The following is a 13,173-nucleotide window of genomic DNA, read 5'->3' as shown; positions in this document are numbered from 1 at the left end:
CAGAGAAGCCCTGCTTTTGGTAGGTGACTTCTACTTGTGCACTATTAATAATGTGATGCTCTATTAACATAGATGCCCACCTCTATGTATAGCTGAGGGAACCCCAAAATAGATAAGGGACACATGGTATAATCCAGACACCAAAATCCCACCCCAAATTGAAATAGGGGATATGTGGGACAGAACTTGTTATGCTCATGAGAATTTTAAGAGTACATGACCCCTCCCAGGGACTACAGAAAGGATGGCAACACTAATCCAGGCACTTCTGAGACATTCAGAGAAAGTTTTGAGATGGGCCAGAGCAGGGGAGTTTTGCATGTAGCTATCCTTCTGTTCTGATTAAATCATTCATGATGAGCCTATGTGGCTTCGACAGTAAAAAGGAGGTGATTGAAAGAAAGGAGGCATTTTCTGGTTGGGCAGCAGTGAATAGGAGCCAGCACAGGGAAATCACCTCTTCTCTCCTTCTGAGTTGTACTTCAAAAGTCCTTCCTTCCACATTCTGCTTCTTTCTTTGAATCACACTACCTTCTCTCCCAAAACCCTCTCCGTTTGTAAATAAATAGCCCTTGACTGGAAGTCAAGTGCCTGGACTCTTGCCCAGCTCTGCTACTAATTCACCAGCCAGGGGGCCTTGAATCATTAACTTCTTTCAGAGTCAATTTCTCATCTGGAAATCAGATATAAATACTTAGCTCTCCGGGCGCCTGGGTGGCTCAGTCAGTTAAGCATCTGACTTTCGATTTCAGCTCAGGTCATGATCTCACGTTTCTCACATTGGGCTCTGTGCTGACGGCATGGAGCCTGCTCGGGATTCTCTCTCACCCTCTCTCTCTACTGCTCCCCTGCTCACTCGCTCTCTCTCTCTTTTTTTTTTTTTAATTTTTTTAATGTTTATTTATTTTTTGCGAGACAAAGTGTGAGAGGGGAAGGGGCAGAGGGAGAGGGAGACACAGAATCCGAAGCAGGCTCCAGGCTCTGAGCTGTCAGCACAGAGCCCGACGCGGGGCTCGAACCCACAAACTGCGAGATCGTGACCTGGGCCAAAGTCGGACGCTCAACCGACTAAGCCACCCAGGCGCCCCTCGCTCTCTCTCTTAAATTAAATAAACATATATAAAAAAGTACTTAGCTCTTAGGAGACTGTCAGGTCATCAGTGTGAGCCTTAATCCAATTTGACTGTTGTCCTTATAAAAGGGGAAAATTTGGACAGACACATGTACAGAGGTAAGACAATATGAAGAGACACAGGGAGAATACAGCCACCTACAAGCCAAGGGATGCCTGAGGCTACCAGAAGCGAGGAGAGACACCTGGACAGATTCTTCCCTACTTCCTTCAGAAGGAGCATGGCCCTGCTGACACCTTGTTTTCAGACTCTGGCTTTTGTTATGGCAGCTCTAGGAAGCTAATATGGCATTAAATGTCCTCAAGATTTGCCACTGTGGCCGGGTGTTCTGTTACTGCCAGACACATTGCTAATTGATACACAAGAGATACATATACATTAGTGTAATTTACTGCTGTATAAGAAAAAAAAACTCCCAAAACATGCAACTTAAAACAACAACAAAAAAACATTTATCTCATACAGTTTCTATGGATCAGGAATTCAGGCTCTGGTGAAAATTTCATGAGGTTAAAGTCAAGATGTTGCCCTGAAAGCCTGACTGTGCTTAGAGGATCCACTTCCCTCTAGAACATCATCATTGATTTGACTCCACTCTAGGGACTCCCAGTCCATTGTCTTTTGGTTCCATCTTCTAGATCCTCCTAGAAGACAGGATACAACTGGCCCAACCTGGGCCAGGTCTCCTCCTCTAGACTTAATCAGTCTTAGTTGAAAAGCCCGAAAACCTTCTTCCTCTGGCTCCCTTCTGCTCATCTTTTCTACTCTTCTGCTCACACTTACCCGCCCCCACCCCCCATCCATGCCCTCACCCTACCCCAGGCTTCAGACTCTGGGTTCCATTGTGACAGAGGCCCTGGTGGTCATTATCTTAGAGAATATGTTGTCTTGGCGGCCAGTGGAGCCTTCTTATAGCACCTGAAGTGTAAATAACTTTAGGTCTTCCAGATTCTTCAAAGTAAAATACTTACAAGACAAACAGACCTTTGTTCTACCAATTCATATCACCTCCCACAAGTCATTTTGATTCTAAGGACCCACTCCCCAACAAGGGTAAAGATGTACTAAGGGGTTTCCACAGCACATATCACTCTTTTTATCCCCAAGTCTGGGCGAGTGTCTTATGACTCCGACTTGGTATCTATAACTGGGAAACACAGGTATAAACTCTTCTGAGAGGAGGGACTAATGGCAGCCTGTGTCACTCCATGAAGCAGTCTCTAAATTGTGAGCCTAGAAGGAGAATGTCACTCAGCAGCCATTCTGCCCCATGGCAAAGGCTGAGGGAAAAACACTAATCAGTATTGGAGAGGAAGTGGGTCGGGAGTGTGGGGTGGGGATCTCTTAGTCAGCTGCCCTGATCCTATCCTAGAAGAAAGAATTTCTGGAATGTGACAAAGGAAGTTATATCCAAATTGGTGGGTGATGGCTTCAAGATGAATAATATCTCAGCTATATTTGAGCTCCTCTCAAACATAGAAAATTATGCTGCAAGAAATAGCATTTAATCTGAGCTTTAGTCCCTGCCAAGTGAGGCCATTTAAGGATTTTTTAAAAAATGTTAAGCCCGCCAGAGCAGATTTGTCCTATCAGTGACAATGAGGGCAGAGGAGAAAGTGAAATAACACGATGGGCTTCTAACGCCAAACCTGATTTGGGTACAGCATGGAAAGTCACCTTGGGTGTGGCAAGATGAGGAGGTGAGGCAGAGGACCACATAATTAGATTTGGGTTATTGCCAAGGGCCTCGTTTTATTTGAGTTCTGAGTTTGTGGGTGTTTATGACACTACTAAAAGCAACTAAATAAAAGTAAGTTATAAATAAGGATGAGGAATGGGACGGAAGAGTCACTAAGCCCTCAGCAACTCCGTGTCCCTGTCTTTTAAATGGGATTGTCTTTCATGCCTAGAAAATACTAGACTTACAAAAGAGTAAATATCTCCATAATGCCATCATGTTTTGGGCATGGAGATTATAAATGTCTCCCTGCTATCCCTGCAAATCTGGGAGGTCTCAGTTTGGGACAGGCACTTCCTCAATTATAAAATAGCAATATAACAGGGAAACCTTCAGTTTCCTCAACTCTATTGATCCACTTGGTAAAAATATCCCTTTAAAATCTTTTTTGTTTTTAAGATTTTATTTTTTAAGTAATCCCTGTACCCAACGTGGGGCTCAAACCCTCAACCCTGAGATCAAGAGTTGCACACTCCACTGACTGAGCCAGCCAGGTGCCCTCCCTTTAAAGTCTTCAAAAATGTTTACACATATGTAGTTGCCATGGTATGAGTTTAAGTGATGATCAAAGTGAGGTGAATCTGGAACTCCCATGAGCTTGCAATTTAGGAATGATTGGGAAAGACTGGACCCCAGTTATCAAATAAATACACAAAGAAGTTCACTTTCATTTGGTTCAAGCAAAAAACAAAACAAAACACAAACAGGTAAAGGACATTTAATGGGTGGCGAGTAAACTGTGGAGCCAGACATAATCTGTACCCCACTGGCAGGTCATCTGGACAGACGTGGATTGTGTTTGATGTGCACCGAGCCCCAGACTGGGTGCTGAAATGGCTGCAGAGTGAGTAAGTGTCAGCGCCTGCCCTCAAGGAGATTGAGTCTCATAGGGGAGACAGATGTCTACGCCAATAGCTATTTTATGCAAAAACACAAAATCTGACTTAGACATCAAAAAAGGCAGGGGAAAGGGGTGGGTCAAGAACATAGATTAGAAAGGGAGGATTTGAATAGTTTGAGAATTTGTATCACCTTGTGCTGGGGCCTTGAGGAAGAGCCAGGCAGAGTGTCACTGGAGAAGTCGCTAAGTGACCCGCTTAGAGAAGACACAGGGACCCTGTAGGTTTGAAGGCTTAGGAAGGGTGGGTGAGAAGGAGCAAGGACAAGGGGCATGAGGAAGGGCAGACTCTACATCTGAGTCACACTCCTGGGCTTTCCAGAAAGATGAAGCTCACGTGGCCAAAGTGATAGAAAGACCGGGCATGGACGCTCAGTCAGATGCTCCTAAGGAGAAAAGGAAAGGCTGCAGCAGCCCTGGAACCTGCCACCCGGAGAGGCTGTGTCTGGAGAGGCAGGTCTGGTGTAGGCAGGAGATTCTCTGGTTTGAGAACCAAGTCGGGGGCTGGGTCGGGAAACCGTAGGAAGGCGCTGCACGGGATGTGAGAAAGTATAGACAGTAGTGTGCGGTGCTTAGGGACAAAGATCTGGAACCCAACTTTTGCATTCACGTCCCAGATTTCCCACTTCCTATCTCTCTGATCTTGGATGAAAATGCAAACTCTGTTCCTCAGATTGCTCATCTTTAAAGTGTGCAGAGTAAAATCACCCACCGCTTAGAACTGTGATGGGCAGGAAATGAGCTGACAAGTATAAAAGAATAGCACACAGCTGGTAGTCATCGGTGTTAGCTAGGATTATTCCCTAGTCATTTGATGTGAGTGCCCAGCCTATCTTCTCTATCCCCACTGATATTTTCAAAAATCCATTCCATTTTTTTAAAGTGTTTTTGTTTGTTTTATTTTGAGAGAGCACGTGAGCAGGGAAGGGGCAGAGAGAGGGGGTGGAGAGAGAATCCCAAGCAGGCTCCACACTGACAGTGTGGAGCCCGATGTGGGGCTAGAACTCACGAAATTGTGAGATCATGACCTGAGCCGGAACCAAGAGTCAGACACTTAACTGATTGAGCCATCTGGGCGCCTCCAAAAATCCATTCCATTTTAATTCAGGGTCAAGTCATTCGATTGGTCAATATGTGGACTCCTGGGATGCCATGGTGGCTCAGTTAAGTGTCTGACTATCGATTTTGGCTCAGGTCATGATCTCACGGTCATGGGATCAAGCTCTGCATTGGGCCCCGTGGTGACAGTGTGAAACTTGCTTGGGATTCTCTCTCTCAACCTCTCTCTCTGCCCCTCCTCCAATTGTGTGTGCATGCTCTCTCTCTCTCTCTCTCTCTCTCAAAATAAATAAATAAACATTAAAAAAAAAAAAAGTGGACTCCTGAGGCCAGTGGACTGGGGCTCAGTCTCTCCATGGATCCATTACTGCTTCTTCGTTCTACATCAAAGATGAAGCACACCACAGGACAGACCCATGGGGGGGGGGCGGTCAGCTATTGGAAAGCAGGTGCCACCCTTGGTCACGAGAGGCCCTGTAGGAAAAGCAGGAGCGGGCAGGGACCTTATCGCCCCATTGAACAATCACTTTGGACCCCACCACTCCCACCATTCTTAAGTTCTCTAAAATAGGAAGAGTCATGAAATACGTTCAATCACAGGTTTGAGTCCCTCTTCTTCCCACCCACCTTCCCATCTCCTCCAGCCCCTCCCTCAAAGCTGACACTCCAAAGAAGAGAGTCTTGACACTCCTACTGCTCTGGAGAAGGCTCGGCCTCTGATAACACAAGAGACACGTGGCTCTTTTTGAAGGCAGCAGACCCACCAGGCAGCTCAGGAGCTCCGAGGCGAAGGGGCTGGCAGCAGGCAGCGCACAGCCTATATATGGAGCTGCCAGGGAAGTGACTGTTTCCAGGGTGAACTGACACAGCCGTTCAGGAAACGAGCAACTCAGAACTTAGCAACGTAATTGAAGCCTGCCAGGCTCACCTCTCACACCTCCACCCCCAGCTCCTGCTCTGCGTGGGGCTGCTTTGGAGGATTTGCTGCCGGCACCCAATAGCTGGGTGAATTCTGCTCACATGTGTTTCCCAAACAGCCCTGGGGGAAGCCTGGGTCTTGCACAGGGGTGGGACTTGGGGGCTCAACAAGAGGGCTTCCGTGGTGGAAGTAAAAGCCGCCAAGCGAAGACAGGGACATACGAGCAGAAGGAGACAGCACAAAGGCACCGTCCAGGGAAGGGAATCGGCCCAGACTGTCCCATTTAGAAATGGAAAATGTGTGGTTGGGGTGATGACTGGTTCTTCTCTTAATCACTGTCATTAAAACAAAGCAACCATAAGAGAAATGGCAGATTCAACAAGGGAAATGAAGGAAGAGAAATGAACTAACAGCATACATTTATGAAGATACAGTGGACTCCTGGGTCCTCATGAAAACTTGCCCACATCAATTCCCAGAATACTTTCTACCTTAATCTGCCTGATGGCAAAATGGCCCCCACATGAGGTAGCTCAATGGGGCTCTGTTCTCTTCTCTCCAGGATGATGACCCAGTGGCGATGGCCACAAGAACCAGGAAAGATCTGGATATAGGCAGCCAAGTCGAAAAAGATTTGCTTGGACAGAAGTCTAAAATTAGCATGGAGAAGAAATGGTCAAGAGAGGCCTATCAAGAGAGAAAGAGAGAGAGAGAGAGAGAGAGAGAGAGAGAGAGAGAGAGAGAGAGAGATTGGCCAAAGAGATGGGACCTCCAAAGCCAGGATGTATGGCAGAGTTCCCAGCACCAGCCCTGAAAGCCAATCCTGGCCACTCAGGGCCTTTGAAGAGAGACCCCTTCTGTCTAGAGCCAGAAGCCACATTGAACTGACCTCTAGTCCACCCCTTTCTTCTCTCCTTGTTGTAACAAAGATATATTTGATTTAGTAGACTTTTGTGTCAGTGCTATTTAAACATTTCGTTGTCTTGATGTGGCCTATTTTAATTCTTCTTTTTCTATCCTTATCCTTAGTTTATTGCTTCTTTTTCTAATTTTCAGTCTTCTCATTCTACCTTCTATTATTTTCCCTCAACTTCACACCTTAGGTATTAATTTTTTTTTAACGTTTATTTATTTTTGAGACAGAGAGAGTCAGAGCATGAACAGGGGAGGGGCAGAGAGAGAGGGAGACACAGAATCTGAAACACGCTCCAGGCTCTGGGCGGTCAGCACAGAGCCCGACGCGGGGCTCGAACTCACGGACCGTGAGATCATGACCTGAGCCGAAGTCAGACGCTTAACCGACCGAGCCACCCAGGCGCCCCAAGTATTAAACTTTATTCTTTAGAAAACTATTTGCTTCTATATGGTAGCCTTTCTATTTACACTTTTAAATCTTTTAAAAATCTGCCTTTTCTTTAATTTTCCTGTACATTCCTTTAAAAGATTACTTGTTTAGATATTTACAGATTTAATTTCTATTGCATTTAGTTTTAGCTCAATGTTTTATTCTTAAAGGGTTTTTTTTTTTTTACAAAAAGTTATTATTAACTGTATCAATTATGTTTCAGAGCAGGAATGTGGCAGATTGTACTTCCTAAAAAAGGCCACAATATTTTCATCCCACATGCTCTTCCAGAACTTTGCTGCTCCTCCATCAAGAGGAGGTATCTAAGTCCCCTTGCCTTGAACCTGGGTGAGTCTTTGTGACTGTCGCAACTACTACAGTATGGTAGAAGTAATGCTATGGCACTCCTGAAGGTAAATGATAAAGATGATCACACACACACACACACACACACACACACACACACACTCCACCTTGGATCGCAGCCACTGTGCAGTGAGGAGAGGCCCACGTGACTAGGAAGCAAGCAACTCAGCTGACAGCCAGCACCACTTTGCCCTCCTGGAAGTAGATGGTCCAGCCTTCAGGAGAGCCCCTTCAATTTACAAGGTATGGAACAGAGCTGAGCTTTCCCCGACAAGCAAGCCCTGCCCAAGTCACAGGTTTGTGAGCAAAAGAAATAATTGTGGCCGTTAAAAAATTTTTTTTTAATGTTTATTTATTTTTGAGAGACAAAGAGAGATAGAGCACGAGTAGGGGAGGGAGACACAGAATCCAAAGCAGGTTCCAGGCTCTGGGATGTCAGCACAGAGCCCAGTGCAGGGCTCAAACTCACAAACCTCGAGATCATGACCTGAGACAAAGTCTAACGCTTAACCAACTGAGCCACTCAGGGGACTCACTTGTTGCCGTTTTAAATCACTAAGTGTTGGGTGCTGTATTATGTAGCAATAAAATAACCAAAACAAAGAAATAGAAACTACCTTAGGTATTTTAAAGAGGAAGAGGTTTACTAGAGGAGATTGGGTACTTACAAAATGTTTGGAAGGACTGGAATGAACCCCAGAATGTAAATCATTGAGCTCAAAAACACTACAGAAGATATAATCTAGGAGTGAACTAGAAAGTTCCTACTGGCCAACACAACCACCTTTCAATGACTAAGAAGCCAGGGATTGGACACTGGACACTGTTGTGGGAAAACCTTGTGTCTCCTTGACGTGACTTGGCAGCAGAAAAACAACCCAAAGAGGCACGAAGATGACTTCGGGCCCCACGCCCGCCTTCCGAATCTCACAACACTACTTGGCATTACCTAATTTGCATTCTGAATTCTAGCTGCAAAGGAGTCTGAGACCCATCGATTTCGGCTTCCTGGCCTCTGCAATATAGGGAAGCCCTTAAAGGCAGGGTGAAATAGAGATTGAGCCATCAGCCGAAAGTAGCCACAAACATAAAAACTATGCTTTTATTTCATTTTACATCTCCTTTTCTTCTCTTCTCCATGTCTATTACTTTGCTCTTCATGATTTGTTTTTATACGGGGCAGCAGCATTAATGGATGTAATCACGATCGCGCTGAGGAGAGTGAATCCTCCACACAGGGGCGATCAGAGTCTTGTGCACCCAGGGGCACCTGCATGACCCATCTGGTCTCTCCTAATTAATAACATCAATATTTTTATACTCACAAAAATTTAATAGGCTGGACATCCATACCGTTCTGCAATTTTGTTATGATGTATCAAAACACCTTTCTAACAGTATATATGAGATACGTATTACATGTAACAGTATATATATGAGATATACTATCTCATTTTTAACAGCTACAAGTTTCTCAATGCCAAGAATTACTGTAATTATGTAATCTTCTGGTTGATATATAGCTTGCTTCAAATGTTTTTCTGCTACAATCAATGCTATCAGGAATCTTCATTCACATCTACATTGCGGGAAGTTTGGTTTGGAATAGATTCTGGAAGTGTAGCTATGTTTTTCTTTATGTTTAAATGCCCTCTTATTGTTTAAAAATTCTAACAAGGAGTTACATAAAGTGAAATACAGAAATCCCTCCATATATACTTCCCCAGAATTATACACTCAACAGTTTAATGTATGTCCTTCAAGATCTTGGTCTGTACATAGACAAACACACACTCCAGAAACATGTAAATATAATTGTTTGTTTTTCAAAAAATGGGATCATTTTATGTTTATTTCTAGGTTGCCTTTAAACCTAACAATATAATAAAATTAAATGTATGATAATAAATATTATCATAAATAACTTTCTGTTTAGATACACCTCACTCTTTTAATGCCAAATGCTGATTATTATTAACCTTTTCAACTCTTGCTTATCTGAAGGGTAAAAATCTTTATCTTGTATATCTTGTTGTTTGATTTGCATTTATTTTATCAGTAATGAGGTTGAACATCATTTTATCTCTTTATTATTTGTATTTTTCCTTCTTTAAGTTGCCTATCATAACTTCTGGCTATCTCTCTATGATTTGCCTTTTTTTTTTTTTAACGTTCATTTATTTTTGAGACAGAGAGAGACAGAGCATGAACAGGGGAGGGGGCAGAGAGAGAGGGAGACACAGAATCTGAAATGGGCTCCAGGCTCTGAGCTGTCAGCACAGAGCCCGACGCGGGGCTCGAACTCACGGACCATGAGATCATGACCTGAGCCGAAGTCGGACGCTTAACTGACCAAGCCACCCAGGCGCCCCTGATTTGCCTTTTTAAGTTATTTGTAAGCACTCTTTCAATATTAAGCCATGTCTACTATATGCAGAGAGGTTTTTTTTCCTCCAAAAGTGTACTTTGTTTTAGATTTTATTATGGCTTTTGTCAAAAAACATTAAAAATTTTCACATAGACAAAGTTGCCAGTCTTTCTAATGTGGCTTCTGAGTCTTATGCTTGCTAAGACCTTCCTCATGCCAAGATTATAAAAATATTCTCCTATACATATTATTACATTTTTATTCTTATTTTATTTTTTATTTTTTAAAATGTTTATTTTTGTGAGAGAGAAAGCGAGAGAGCGTGTGCACACACAAGCTGGAAAGGGGCAGAGAGAGGGACAGAGGATCCGAAGTGGGCTCCATGCTGACAGCAGAGAGCCCGATGTGGAGCTTGAACTCATGAACCGGGAGATCATGACCTGAACCGAAGTTGGATGCTTAACCAACTGACCCACCCAGGTGCCCTTATTTTTATTTTTTTAATGTTTATTATTTATTTTTGAGATAGAGAGAGGTGGGGAGGGAGGGGCAGAAAGAGAGGGAGACAGAGAATCTGAAGCAGGCTTGGAGCAGTCAGCACAGAGCCCAACACAGGGCATGAACCCACAAACCATGAGATCATGACCTCAGCCAAAGTCAGACAGTCAACCCACCGAGCCACCCAAGTGCACCTGTTTTTACATTTTTAATACATCTTGAATTTACTTTTGAATATCTTACAAAATATGTACTCAACTTTTTCTTACAGGTCTACCCATTCTCTCAATGCCACTCATTCAATAATCAAAATTTTGCCATTCATGTGAAATTCTACTTTTATCACACTCTAAATTCCTTATATATGTGGGTTGGTTTCTTGACTATTCCATTAATCCATCTGAGTATCCCTCGCTCTAGCACTACATTATTTTAATAGATTTTTATGTTTAAAAAGCATTAGTCATAATAATAAAAATTATCTTATTATTCTTTCGTGTTCTTCCAAACATACTTCAGAACTAATTTGTCAAATTGCACCCCAATTCCTAAAAAATCCCACACCTTATTGGTTTTTTTCTTACATTCATGGGTACACTTTCAGACCCCCTGTTCTATTTCTCTAATACTTGTGATAATACACTATTTACCCTACATTTATAAGTTGTCTTGATATTTAACAGCATGATTCCCTCCCCAACCTTATTCTTTTCAAAAAGCATATTAACTGCTCTTTGTTCTTTGCACTTTCATAAATATCTCATAATCAACTTGTCAAGAACCACCATTAATTTGTTTACACTATCAATAAATATGCGTGGGTCAGTTCTCACAATTTCTTAATTTTCAGTACATGAAAATGATAGATCTCTCCATTTAATTAAAGCTTCATATAGTATCTTTCAATAAAATGTTATCAATTTATTTTTTTAAAATATTTTTTTTATTTGAGAGAGAGAGAGAGAGAGAGTGAGTGCTAGTAGAGGAGGGGGCGGAAGGAGAAAGAGAGAAATTCTCAAGCAGACTCCATGCTCAGCACGGAGCCCCATAATGGGGCTTCGATCCCACGACCCAGGGATCATGACCTGAGCCAGAATCAAGAGTTGGATACTCAACCGACTGAGCCACTCAGGCGCCCCAGATATCAATTTCTTTATACAGATAATACTTTTTTGTTATGTTATATGTCAGTATTTCATATTTTTGTTGTTCTTATGATAGAATTTTTAAAATTCTGCTTCATTTTCTTTTCCTTTTACATTTCAATTTCTGGTTCATTGCTGCTGATATATAGAAAGAATAGATCTAAAAAAATTTTTTTTTAATGTTTATATTTGAAAGAGAGACAGACAGAGCATGAACCGGGGAGGGGCAGAGAGAGAGGGAGACACAGAATCTGAAGCAGGCTCCGGGCTCTGAGCTGTCAGCACAGAGCCTGACTTGGGGCTCGAACCCACAAACTGTGAGATCATGACCTGAGCCAAAGTCAGATGCTTCACCTACTGAGCCACCCAGATGCCCCAGAAAGAATAGATTTTTGCATGTTGACTTCGCACCAAGAGACTTATAAACTCTCATATGATTTCTCATAATTCATCTGTTTGTTCCTTTAGATTGTTTGCTGTATATAATCATATCATATGTGTGTTGTTACTGAAGTTGCAGTAAATGTACAGATTACTCTGGAGAGACCTGACTAGCAGCTGTGGAGTCCCCCTTCAGGAAAGGACATGGGACCCAGCTGCAAGGAGCAGAGGTGTAGCTGAGCTCCCAGCTGTTAGCACCTTTCAGGTTCACCTCAGCTTTCAAGCCAAGGCCATGCTTTTTCCAGGAAGGCCCTCCCCACTGACTGAGTACAGAGGGCGAACTACGGGAACAGGCCGATTCTTCTCAGTGCGAGGTTTTACTAACGGGCAAGTTTTGCTCTGAAATTCATCACTTGGTTTCCTGAGACTTTGTCAGATATGCAATGCGGACTGAGGCTCTCCTCCCTGTGTATCACTCCCAAATAAGCCCCTTGTACTCCTGACTCCATCTCATTGTCTGCTTCACAGAGAACCCACTGACTTTGACACATTGACATATTTATAATGAGTCTTTCCATCCAAGAAAATATATCTCCCCACTTATTCTATTCTTAAATGCCCTTCAGGAAGATTTTATAGTTTTCTTCTTATTCATCTTGCACATTCTTCAGTTCATTACTAAATTTTTAATTTTTTTTTTTTTGCTTAAGTAAATGCTATCTCTCATTCATACCTGTTATTTACATATTTTACTTTATTTGAAGTTTATTTATTATGAAAGAGCATGCACACATGTGTGAGTGGGGGGAGGAGCAGAGAGAAAGGGAGAGAGAATCCCAAGCAGGCTAGTGTGGGGCTCAACCCCACAAATCATGAGACTATGACCGAAGCCAAAATCAAGAGTTGATTGCTTAACTGACTGAGCCACCCAGGCATCCCTTATTTATATATTTTAAAACTACATTGTAGGTCATAAGGGTTTAAAACTGTTATATCTTTTCATTATCATTCATTTCTAAATCATTTTTCTTTTGGTTTCCTCAAACAAACAAACAAACAAACAAACAAACAAACATAAAGGCCAAAAACAGCAACAACAAAAACCTGCCTCCATCGGTAGGAGAATGGATAAGCAAACTGTGATATATTCAAACAATAGAATATTAGCCTGTGATTTAAAAACAAAAACAAAGCACAAACTACTGATACATGCAAAACATGGAATGGATAAACTTACAGACTTTGTGTTGCACAAAAGAAGCCAGATGCAAAACAACACATACTAAATTATTCCATGTATATGAAGTTCAAAAACAGGCAAAA

This window comes from Panthera tigris, chromosome A3 (assembly GCF_018350195.1).
Source record: "Panthera tigris isolate Pti1 chromosome A3, P.tigris_Pti1_mat1.1, whole genome shotgun sequence".
In the NCBI taxonomy this organism is placed as follows: Eukaryota; Metazoa; Chordata; class Mammalia; order Carnivora; family Felidae; genus Panthera; species Panthera tigris.
This window is presented reverse-complemented; position numbering follows the sequence as displayed.